Below are 12,914 nucleotides of genomic sequence, written 5' to 3'. Positions count from 1 at the left end.
TAATTCACTTTCATCACTTTGGCTACAGCTAAATTTGAATGGCTCTCTCGCCTTATCAAGAAAGGAAAAGAAGACCAACGGACTGTCACTCTCTATATAAAAAGAGATACTAACTTGTCAAATGCAAGATCAGGTAAGATCTCCCTGATGAGCTTAATGCATCAGAGTTAGAAAGACATTCACCCAAGCACTCATTTTGGTGTTTTCCACAGAGCAAAGGCAAAGGTTTCCTTTTGCTGTCTTGTTTTATGGCAGCATCTGACATATGGCGCTGGTGTTGCTCAATTACACATTTCTCTTCCACCTCACTTAGCTTTTTTTCATTTCTTTGCCATCTGTAGGCTTTTAGCTCAAATTATGCTTTATTCATCTTCCCACAATCTCTTGTATTATTAATATTTATCTTGAGGGCTTGGAGGGGAATAAAGGGGGGGTGGTGGAAGGAGTGTTTATTCTATTATTTGCAAGGCACGAATATTTAAACAGTACAAATCCAAGAGATAGCCGTGGCTTGCCGCTGATGGCAGATTGGCTGCCTTCATAACCCTACTGAAAAAAGTTACTTGAGTTTTGCAGCAGTTTCATTCATCTGTCAGACTGGCAAATTCAATTATACATTCAAATTATGACACTAAATTGGTATATATTTTTTAAAAAGTGATAAATGGAGCACACATTAAGGAACAAACCCTGAAGAACTTGATACCAGGCATCCAAAGAGTGATTTGGTAAAGGGTATACTAATTAGAACTGAATGCACACAAGCATATATTTCTTTTTCACATGATCAGTGTTATTGCAGTGAAATAGCACATTGCCTGGCTTGTCAGTATCTAAGGAAGAACATGAGAAAATCCTTGTCCACAGAATTTCACTCTGGTAGTTAATGACCTGCTTCTGGCTTACAGCTTATCTAAACCACCATGGTCTTGATAACAGAAGGAACTAGACATCTGAACATATGTTCCTCACATTACAATATATAATACTTGCCCTTTTGAATCCGCACTGCTTTCATATTCCTTGACAATCTAACTGCCTGTAAGTTCTACATAAGTTAATTAAGACCTAAAATATCGGTATAAATCTGGTGAGTCATTGGGTTGCTAACAGTGGCTCTAGGAGGGCAGCAAATAGGATAAAGGATTCACTTCAGCTTCACCTCTTCAACCCAACAGGCAAATTCTCAACATTAAAAGTATACCAATTGATGGGCCTACTGAAGTGCATATAAAACTGGGGACAAGGGAGAGTTAAATGATTTGATCAAGATGACAAGATCATTTGGCAAAAGATGCTGTGATTCATAAGGCCATGTCTGGGTCTGCATTCTTCTTTCTAGATGATGTAGTTGCATCCCTACAGGCAGCTACTTGGACAGGAAGGATATCTGACTCCATCTTTAAATCACCACGTTTAATTCATATTTTTCATTTTTATATCCTGCCCTTTTTGAAAGAAAAGCTGAAGTTGGCTAACATGATATAATAAAATTGGTTTCAGCTGGCCGACAGAGTGTGTCTCACCCTCCCTGGCAGTGAAATGGTGCTGGCTGATGATGGACCCTGGAAGGAGACAGGCTGTGACTGGCTCCTTTTTCATATTTTTTACACAATTAATTTTCTTCTGAAAGCCTTAGAGCACTATAGAAATGCAGGTGGGTTTTTTTAAAAAAAATGAAGATATGGGCTAGTTCTTTGGAGAGCCATCTGAATCTGAAGATGTGAAAAAATTATTTAAGCATCACAACACAAAACTTTGGAGTTGGTTTCCATATAAGGCAAGACTTTGAGCAGTGTTGGAATGTGTGTGTGTGTTTTAGGGATGGGTGAATTTGTCAATCTTAGTTTCTCTCAGTTTGTTATTTCCCCCCCCCCCAAACATAAATTAAGCCCTCCAAATTTTCAGATCAGCTTGTCATTTTTTTTTTTAAATCCTCATTAAACTACCAGCATTTTAATGTGAATTTCTCCTAATATAAACATGCTTGCATACAATTTTGCCTAATATACAGATTTTTGCAAAGTAATTCCCCATAAAATAATATATTTGTGTGTTATTTTAACTACTATACACACTTTTATGGACACTTTACTCCAGTATATGCATTTTTGAAAACACTGCTTGACTGGAGAACTGCACTGCAAAATTCAGAGAAGTGTGAATGTTGAAGAATGGTTGTGTTTTAATCTCCCTGCTGTTTTGAAAGTGAGAATTATTTAGGTTTCTATTTAAATGTGAATTGAATTTCTTCCCCATCCCTAGTGTGTATATACTCTCTCTCTTATTGTTATTTATTATTTATTTGATTAATATCCCACCCCTTATCATATGATCCCAGGGCAGTTTATAGCATTAAGAACATTCTATGGAGCATAATAATTAAAACATAACAGACAGAATAATAATAGACAACATAATAATAAAATAATAATCATAATAGCAGTCCCCCCAACATTTAACAGGCCATAGATTATTTAATGGCTGAGGGCCTTGGTAAAGAAGAACGTTTTTGCTTGGTGCCTAAAGACATCAAATGAAGGTGCCAGATGAGCCTCTTTGGGGAGAACATTCCATAGATGGGGAGCCACCATAGAGAAGGCCTATTCTCATGTTGCCACCCTCCAAACTTCTCTGAGTAGGGACATTGAAAAGAGCCTCAAATGACAAGTGCAGGGTTCAGGTTGGTTTGTATGGAGAAAGGTAGTCCTTAAGGCATTGAGGTCCTGAGCTGTGTAAGGCTTTATAGGTCAACACCAACACTTTGAATTCGGCCTGTAATGTTAATGGCAGCCAGTGCAGTTGGGCCAGGATTGGTTTTATATGCTCAAATCATTTTGTTCTGGTGAGCAGTCTGGCCAGCTGAAGTTTCCAAACCATCTTCAGAGGCAGCCACATGCATAATGCATTGAATAAATCCAACCTAGATGTTACCAGAGTGTAGGCCACAGAAGTTACACTATCCCTGTCCAGATAGGGGCATAGCTGGGCCACCAACCGAAGCTGACAAAAGACACCCTGAGCCACCCTGGGCCTCAAGTGACAGTAATGGATCCAAGAGCACCCCCTTAAAAGGCAGTGTAACTCCCTCAAGAGCAGGCAGTCTCCCATCTATCCAGTCTAGAGAACCACCCACTAACAGTGTAACTGGCTGGGAATTACTTAGGTTCTCAGAATCTAGGGATGGTTTCTTTAGAAGCAGTCTTATTACTTTAAACACCTTAAAACAGCCAGGAATGACCCCCCTCTTGTAAAGAGGCATTGACCACCTCCCTGGCCCTGATAGCTTTCTCTTCCCTGCTGGATTTTATGAGTCAAGGAGGGGCAAGGGTCCAAGCACCTTGTCCACACCTCCGAGTCTCATCAGCTGAAATCCATCCAACAAAACAGAATTAGACAGTGCTCTGGACATCTCTCAAGATTCAACTGCTATAGCAACAGTGTCAAGGTCCCATGTATGCAAGCAATTTTATTCTCAAAATGCTTAGCAAACAAGTTACAGCAAACCTCTGTCTGTTCTACCACCTCTTTCAGGCCAATATGCTAAAGGCCCTGCTACCCGGTAAAGTTGTGCAGGATGGCATACTGAGGATGCAATGGAGGTAGCAAAGTATGCCTTCTTTGCTGCTTCCATTGCCAATAAGTATGCTTGAAAATGCATACTCACCAGTGTTTCACTATAGTCATTTGGAGTTTTTCTCCACTTACGTTCCAGCAGTCTTCCACCTTGCTCTTTTGCCCTATGTGAGTATAACACAGAGCCAAATTTAAGGGATTAAGTGTCAAGGGATTAAAATTTGCTCAATGTAGGAAAAGGAAAATCTCTTGCCAGAAAAGCGCATTAAAATTCTTGATTTAGAACCTTAACTAGCTTCACGGCTGATATGTCTAGCTTGGTTACAATCACTTGTTTCAGAGGTTTGCAAACTTTGTGCTAGTGAGCATGTGTAAATCAAGAGCTAGTTGCACAAGCCACTCTAAGACTAATGAAGACGAAATAAAGATGGGCAGCTGAAGTGAGAAAAAAAGATGCGATGAAAAATAGCAAGTTGGTTCAATTGCTTACAGCCTATCAATCAGTGTTACAAGCAAAGGTAAAACAGTTTGTGCTCTCCACTCTCAAGAAGCTGCCCACACATTTTTCTTATTTATTACATTCCAGCAGCTTCTTACCCAGGTAATAACACAAATGAGAGGACAATAATAAAAGAAGTAGTACAAGACACTTGGAAACGTAAAATACCAGATTGCAAAGTTTTGGGAACTTCAGGGATGCACAATGAAAATTCCACATGTAGAAAGAAAGATCTTGGATTTATTTCAGCTTAATAGACTAGTTGCAGAAGAAGGTGGATTTGACTTGGTGTGTGAGGACAGAAAATGGACTAATATAGCTACCAAGATGGGGTTTGTTCCTGGCAAAGCTGTGGGCTCACGTATTTGTGCTCATTATTAGCACATTCTTTACCCATATAACTTATTTCAGACTGGAGCTAGTCTGCTGGCGCCAGACATTTGTTCCAAATTGATGTGTTTAGTGGATGATGCAGTTCTGGAAAAGTGTCTTCAGAAGCCAGATATCACCAGCAGCACAAAGGACAAGGAATATAAACCCCATTATATTCCTCAAAGACAAGCCTTTTCAGTTGCCTGAAACTTGTTCACCTGCTCATTGAGCAAAGCGCATGAAAGCAGAGGCTACTAATATTAAAACTGATTTGGAGGACGCCACAGAAACAAAAAGGGGACGTGGGTGGCGTTGTGGTCTAAACCACAGAGCTTAGGGCTTGCCGATCAGAAGGTCGGGGGTTCGAATCCCTGCGACGGGGCGAGCTCCCGTTGCTCGGTCCCTGCTCCTGCCAAGCTAGCAGTTTGAAAGCACGTCAAAGTGCAAGTAGATAAATAAGTACTGCTCTCGTGGAAGGTAAACGACATTTCTATGCACTGCTCTTGTTCGCCAGAAGCAGCTTAGTCATGCTGGCCACATGACCCGGAAGCTGTACGCCGGCTCCCTCGGCCAATAAAGCGAGATGAGCACCGCAACCCCAGAGTTGTCTGCAACTGGACCTAATGGTCAGGGGTCCCTTTACCTTTACAGAAACAAAAACTCACAATCTGAGACATAGAATGGGAACCACCCCTCCAAAGCTTGAGCCTGACAGTGTTAAAGAGTCTCATGGCCTAGTAAAATGGGAAATGGTTGAAAAAAGGCAAGCCATCTGGGAAACAGAAAGAGAACAACCAAAGGGAAGTTCTAAGAAAAGCTTTAATGCCATGGATTTGTATGTTTGTCTGTTGTGCGGCAGTGGTAATGATGAGGATAGTCTGCTCCTATGTGATGGCTGTGATGACAGTTACCACACCTTTTGCTTAATACTACCTCTTCGTGATGTTCCCTGAGGGGGACTGGAGACGCCCCTGAGGCCTAGCTCAGGAGTGTAATAAACCACAAAAAGCATTTGGTTTTGAACAGGCAGCACGAGACTACACACTTTGCACATTTGGAGAAATGGCAGATGCCTGCAAGTCAGATTATTTTAATATGCCAGTGCATATGGTTCCTACAGAATTGGTTAAGAAATAGTTCTGGCATCTTGTTAGCACAATTGAAGAAGATGTTACAGTAGAATATGGTGCTGATATTGCTTCAAAGGAGTTTGGCAGTGAGTTTCCTGTGAGAGATGGTAAAATCAAATTAAAACCAGAAGAAGAGGAGTATATTGATAGTGGATGGAATTTGAATATGCCTGTGATGGAACAATCTGTACTTGCTCACATCACTGCAGATAAATGTGGAAGGAAGTCGCCTTGGCTACATGTAGGGATTTGTTTTTCCTCATTTCACTGGCGTATTGAGGATCACTGGAGCTATTCCATCATCTATCTGGTATGGAGCCCCAGAATATGCAGCTGAACAACCAGAAGATGTAATGAAGAAGTTGGCTCCTGAGCTATTTGAATCTCAGCTGAGCTTTTACATCAGCTGGTTACAATTATGAATCCCAACACATTAATGTCTCATGGTGTGCTGGTAAATTTGTGATTACGTTTCCAAGAGCCTCTCATAGTAGCTTTAACCAAGGTTTCAAATCTGCTGAAGCTGTTAATTTCTGCCCTGTTGACTGGTTGCCATTGGGACGTCAATGTGTGGAGCACTATCGCTTATTACACTGCTAATGTTTGTTTTCTCATGATATGCAGAACGGCTGCCAAAGCAGAGACTCCTGATGTAGTGGTAGCATCTACTGTTGAGAAAGACATGACTGTTACGATTGAAGATGAAAAGGCTTTACAGGAGGATGTGTGTAAACTGGGGGTTACTGATTCAGAGAGAGTGAATTCGGAAATATTGCCCGATGATGAATAACAGTGCATAAAGTGTAAAACTGCAGTGTCTGCAGTCTACTGTTCTTGTAATCCATAAAATACTGTATATGAGCAGTACCAAACAAGAAGGCCCTGCAGAGCTACTGAAGTTGTACAGGCTCAGATATCATTAGGGGAATGGAGTTCCACAGTTTGGGGTCAGCTATCAAATTGTGATCTTGCTATGCAGTGTTAGTCTAGGGGACAATGTCTGTTAAAAAACTTACCACAAGAAAAAGGTGGTTCTCAAAGGATGTACAGCCAAAACAGGGGTGCAGGTGGCACTGTGGTCTAAATCACTGAGCCTCTTGGACTTGCAAATCAGAAGGTTGGTGGTTCAAATCTGCACAATGGGGTGAGCTCCTGTTGCTCTGTCCCAGCTCCTGTCAACCTAGCAGTTCGAAAGCACACCAGTGCAAGTAGATAAATAGGTACCACTGTGGTGGGAAGGCAAACGGCATTTCCGTGTGCTCTGGTTTCTGTCACAGTGTTCCGTTGCACCAGAAGCGATTTAGTCATGCTGGCCACATGACCTGGAAAGCTGTTTGTGGACAAGCGCCTGCTCCCTCAGCCTGAAGCAAGATGAGTGCCGCACCCCATAGTTGCCTTTGACTGGACTTAACTGTCACAGGGTCCTTTACCTTTACCAGCCAAAACTGGATCCTACTTAGAAGATGACTGGGAAGTGGAGTACCCAGTCTCTCATGCTATCAGATTCTGAAATGGTTGGAAAGTTTTCGTGCATTTATGTCATGGGAAACTGGTAATCACCTAAAAGTCACCCAACCCTGCCCACTCCCTCACCAGCTTAGACTTAATCACAGCCAAGAATTTGCTTATCAGATTCCTTAGATGCAGCAGAAACGGCAGGAGCTCCTCGTCAACAGTATAAAGGGCTGAAATCAAGTATCTTCACAACTGGGCATAATTTCCCCCTCATTGGTCTCTGGAAGAAGATAACTGAACAAGCTTGGGTCAAATTATGCATGAAAAAAAAACAAATGGACTCTAAACAACTTGTTGAGAGCTAATGGTAATCATGTACAAAATTCCAAAATTATTTCAAAATACAAACTTTAACTGTAGATAAAGTGTTTTCACTGCACAAATCATGCCAGCAGATGATTTTCATGATTGGCTCAGGAAAGTTGATGACATATGACTTTGGAGAGGAAAAACAAAACCTGATTTCAAATACCAAGAGGAAGTGGGAAACAGTGCTTGCTTCAGAAGGATTTAGAGAGCAGGGAAAACAGCTGCCTAATATTATTTTCTCTCAGAATGTAGGATATTCTGAGGTGGACTCTGAATACAGAATTCACCCCAGTGTTCTTATCCTTACATGTTCTTTCATTGGAAAAAGATAGGGAAAGGATAGGAATTCAGAGATAGAATAGAAATAGCTGAAGGTTCTATGCCTACATAGTGCAGCCTCAAATTCTGCAAAACTGCAAAAACAAATAAATAAAAAATATTCACAGAGTACAGCTAAGGGTGTTATATAGGGTTAAACAATATAGCACTCACAAGACAACCTGCAAATTATATATTAGGAAGGGGGTGGGGAGTGTAAATGTTGATGGGACAGGTGGAAGCCTGACAATGCATGCTGCCTGCTGTCATCTCATCAGAGTCCTTGACTCTCCCAGTTTAAAAGCAAGGGCCTCCCAGTAGTCACTCAGGCATTGCTGCTTCCTGCTTCAGAGACTCCATCTCCTGGAAATAGCCTGTCAGGTCCCATCTGTTTTTTCTTTTGTGAAGTTGCCAGCCTCCTGAGAATGGGTCCTCTATTCCCATCTCCTCGCTGATGCTGGAAAACCAAAGGGGAATAACCCCTCCAATCTGCCAGAAATTGGTTTTCTGATATCAAGGACTTTGCCTCAGGGAGCTGCAATCTACAGTACTTAGATGAAAATTAGATTTGTAAGTACAGCGCTTTCCTTTGTTGTCTGCTTGCAAAAACCTCCGTGTTTGCCTGCTTCTTGCTGCGTAGGTTGAAAGAGCTTAAAGTGAAATAAGCCATTAATAAGCAAAATTCAGAAAATAAATATGTATTATGACAGCTGGTGTGGTTTGAAGAAAAGAAGATAAGTAAACTTTCTCAACACCTCCACCCTTCCTAAACTCAAATGAAAACTTTTGTTTAGGCCTCGAGGACTGAATAATTCTTAGGCACCACAATTAGTTGCTATTTTACTTGTCAGAACCTTGGAGACTATTAAACATGTGCCCCATTAGATATGGCATAGTCATTAATCACACAAAGCATTCCTTCTGATTGGTTTATCAATCAAGCAACTATGTCTTTACCCCAAGTTTAATACAATTATCCAATGGCATAAACCTGAACTGTGCTTTAAAAATAGAGGAGTAGAACTTTAATTTGTTGATTCAAGCTTGCAGTTGCCTAGGCCTCTCTTTTGGTCCATGAACCTTTATCCTGTGCAAGGCAGTACCAGTTATGTTGGCTGACTGTCCTTGGCTTCCTCCAGCCACTTCCTGCTGGGCTCTTATATTGTTTCAGCATGGCACAATTCCTAGACTCTTGATTTATTATCAGGTGAGTAACAAGTTTTACCACAGAATAAAAAATGGCAAATTCTAACAATAGCCCTACTGGATTATCCCAAATCCCATCTAGTCCAGCATCCTCTTCCCACAATGGCCAATCAGATAGCCCTGGGAAGCCACAATTGGAGATGAGGGAACAGTGGAATCATAGGATAATTATATTTTTATGATTACCAGTGTATCTTGTGGTTTTATGTCTATCCATCTTTTAGTTGTATAGATTTATAAATCCATATACCATATTTCTTATGGTAGGGGCCGCCTCTTTATAAGGCTTCCACTGATTGGGAAGCAGGATGAACATTTTTGAAATACAGGGGTGCCTCCAGTTGCGGACGGGATCCATTCTGGAGCTCCAGTTGAATCCCGAGGTTTTAGCAACAGGAGGTGCCTGTTCTGCGCATGCACATGGCACGGTAGAGCATTTCTGCGCATGTGTGTGGTGCAGCAGAGCGCTTCTGCACATGCACATGCCGTGAAACCTGGAAAAATACTTCCGCATTTGCTGCATGCGTATCCTGAAGGATACGTAACCAGAGGTGCTTGTAAGTAGAGGTACCACTGTAAACTAAGAGAATGATAGACTGGAGTTTGACTAGAGGGAAATAAGAATACATGCAAAACATTTCAGCAACGTTGTGAAATCTTGGAATGGAAACAGAGTAGCCCACCACTGTGAGCTTCATATTGATGAGATAGCTCTTAAATGTTAAATCAATCCATCCTTCAAAAATAAGCTTGGGCACTTCCAGTTTTTAATACAGTGGTACTGTGGTTTGCATACGTTTTGGATTACAAACACGTCAAATCCGGAAGTGTGTGTCCTGGTTTGCAATCTTTTTTTGGATTACAACCCTTTTTTTTTTTAATTACAAACAAATTTTTTTGGGAGGCCCCATTAGCAAAAGCGCGCCTTGGGTTGCAACCTGTTTTGGTTTACAAATGGACCTCCGGAACGGATTATGGTTGTAAACCAAGGTACCACTGTACTTCAGTAGTAAGTTCTTCATCATTTAGGCTGAATTGTGGAAGTATCGTGGACAACTTCATTACAGCATTTTTAAAGAAAGTAAACATCAAAACAACACTAATAATTTAATGAAAACAATAGTCCTCCTCAACAATTTATATCCAGGTTATTTCCATGGCATGGAAAGAGATAGCATGGTTGCACACTCTTCCCCAATCTCAACCTTTTCACTCTAGTTGAACTCAGTTTGTGTTGAGAGTAAATATGTATGTAGATTGGGCTGCTAAGTATATTTGTCTGAAAGCAAGACCTACTGAAATCAGTACAACTTCCAAATAAAGGTGTTTAGGAGTGGATTTTACATATTGCGTGGAGTACTAGTTGTAGTAGTAGAAGAAGTAATATACATTTATTAGTTGCTTTTTACAAAAGAAGTCTCAAAGTGACAATCAATTAAAAACCAGAAAATTTAGACAACCTACAGTACAAAATTCTCATCCAGTTTATCAAATGCATTTATCACATTTCTCTAATGTAAAAATGATAAAAGTGATGTGTGACATATCACTGACCAAAGCTGACTCAGTATACCTAGCTGCAGTCCTGTAAACGGACTGCTTAAATCCCAAAGTGAGTGGGAATTAAGCAGCCTGCCATGGCACAGGATTGCAGCCTGATTATCTAGTGAAATAAACTGTTATTACAACATTTGGAACATCTCAGGTGAAATAACATTTACTAAAGAATAAGGTTGCCATATTTCAGAAAGTGAAAATCCAGACACAAAAGTTATTTATTGCGATTTTAAGAAAAAGTTGTTGAGCTTTGTTGTTGTTGTTGAAAAATCTCAAAAAAACCCAATAAGTTGTTGAGCTATTCTTGTGGAGTTCGAGACTGCTGACATGGCTTGCCACCCAGATGCAATTCCCAACAGCCAAATCCCAGGCATATGGCAACCCTACCAAAGAATGAAGCCTCCAAAATAATCTGCACTGGCTGCCTTCAGAGTCAGAGTATTGGGAAAAGACGTATGTATCTGAAATATCAGATCCTGGATGTATCTGAAATATCAGATCCATACCCTTAAAGGAAGGCAGCTGTGGGATGTTGACAGAAGCACACAAAGTGACTTCCGGGGTGGCGCCATCGGCAATGGCGGACTCCCTCTGAACTGGAGGGACTAGCTCCGCGTGAAACGGGTCCTTTCCGCTACGGCGAAGCGGGGACCCTTCTAGAAATCACAGGCGGATGAAGCCTGTGACCGTGGGACTCAGCGGGCACCCTTAGCGCCCCCCCAACCCGCAAAGGAACCCACTAACGGGCTCCGGAGTGAAGAGGGGGAAGTGGCGCGGTGCTGTGAGTCAATTGCTTTTTCCGTGGAGCGAAGCCGCATAGCCGTTGCCGGAGAGCGCTGCCTTTTTCCTGGGACAATTTGGCATCTAAAATAATCACCCATGAGTACTTAAACATTGAACAATTGGACTTTAAATAAGAACTGGCGAGCAGAAAGGAATTGGACTTAAAAATTCACTCTAATTTGGTACTGAAACGGGAAGGTCTAAACAGGAAGTCAGCCTTCCGTTTCTTTGTAGTCAGAGTAAAGCAAAGACAACGTAAACTAGAGCTTAGAAAATCACCTTCAAAGGATTGGCTTTCATCATTTAAAATTGTTGAACCCCCCTTCGGCAGCAGGAGAAGAAGGGGGATCTTTTTTTTTTTTTGGACTGTTTAAACCTGCAGAAGTGAGTCTAAAGCAAAGTAACTTTCCACCGTCCTGATCCTGGAGCGGGGTGTCAGAACTGACGTTTGAAGCTCATTGACCAGAGACAAATGTCTTTGACAGATAGCTAAAAGAAGAGTAACATTGTGATTTCATTGTTTCCTTTCGCATTTTAAAGGAAGAAATATTGAGAAAATATCTTAAAAAAGAAACTTTGTTGCTATTGTCCTTAAAAGAAAGAACAACCAGAAGTTTTCCCCCTAGAGGGGGACTGTGAAACTGTAACTAATTCCAGGGAGCTTGCAGCTGTCAAAGATTACAACCGTGGGAAAGGACTTGTGACCTTGTAGGACAATGCTTTCAGAAGCTCTGTTGTGTGCTCTCTGTAAAATAAATGCCCTATTGGATCAGTTAAGTCAGAAGACGGATTTGATGACTAATGCGGTCAGAACTTTTGAACAGGTAGTGGGAAACTATATGGAGCCCACCCAGGAACTAAAACAGGAGTGCGCCATGACAGAACAGATGAGAGAAGAGGATGTTGCTGAATCTTGGGCGCCAGAAAGGGAGGAATTTTCGGCCCTGCAGGAATACGAGCCTTTGGATTTGACAAATGAACTTGGAAAAAACCTGATTTGGAAAGATAAAGTTTGGTTTGGTTTGGAAATGGGGGGTTGGACTGACCCCCCTGTGCGGAGATGTTTGGACTTTCCAAGTCTGGCAATGGGCCGTCAGATGTTTGGAGCTGTGGGGGCTCTCAATTTTGGAGGGATTCTGAAACATGTCTTCAAATACCACATGGAGTTTAGTCTGGACTATGGAAAAGGGGCTGATCTGTTGAAAAGGGTCAAAAACATTACCAAGCTGGAGTTCCCACGAGTGAAAGGAAAATATGAAGAAGAGCTGCGGAAGGGACATGGGAGAGACTTGAGGGCCTCGGATATAAGATCACCAGGTTAATGTGCTAGATCAATGGGATAATAAGGACTGACAAAACCCGGGACCAGGAGGAAGGGACGCTGGATGAAGATTGGATTGTTCTTATTTCTTTCTTTACCATTAGGATTGTTTTATAAAATTGATGAATGTTAGAAAAATGTTGAAATGAAATTACTTGGCTCTTGTTAAAATGTTTAAAGAATTAGGTAAGAATGTTATGGTTATGAGAAGTTGGTAAAAATAAGATTTAAGTTTTAAGCTTTAAGGTTTTCTATAAGATAAGATGAAAATAGATTAAGGTAATGTAATGACAGAATACTATGAATTATGGAAAGGATTTGCTGCGAA

At 41.2% G+C, this 12,914-nt stretch overlaps 1 protein-coding gene and 2 pseudogenes across 7 annotated transcripts in view; 2 read left to right on the top strand and 1 right to left on the bottom strand.

The window, feature by feature from the left end:
* The window catches only part of NKAIN2 (sodium/potassium transporting ATPase interacting 2), a gene marked incomplete at its 3' end in the record, with an annotated part of 443,436 nt that overhangs the window by 57,232 nt on the left and 373,290 nt on the right, over nucleotides 1-12,914 (bottom strand). The window lies entirely within an intron of this gene.
* LOC308473015 (lysine-specific demethylase 5B pseudogene) lies at nucleotides 4,035-4,784 on the top strand (annotated as a pseudogene). Its single transcript has 2 exons — nucleotides 4,035-4,094; nucleotides 4,247-4,784. The product of its transcript is annotated as a lysine-specific demethylase 5B pseudogene (transcript).
* Nucleotides 5,100-6,424, top strand: LOC308473014 (lysine-specific demethylase 5B pseudogene; annotated as a pseudogene). Its single transcript has one exon. The product of its transcript is annotated as a lysine-specific demethylase 5B pseudogene (transcript).

This window comes from Podarcis pityusensis, assembly GCF_964106645.2.
Source record: "Podarcis pityusensis genome assembly, chromosome: 3".
NCBI lineage: Eukaryota > Metazoa > Chordata > Lepidosauria > Squamata > Lacertidae > Podarcis > Podarcis pityusensis.
The sequence above is the reverse complement of the archived record's forward strand: the minus strand, read 5'-3'. Positions and strand labels throughout refer to the sequence as shown.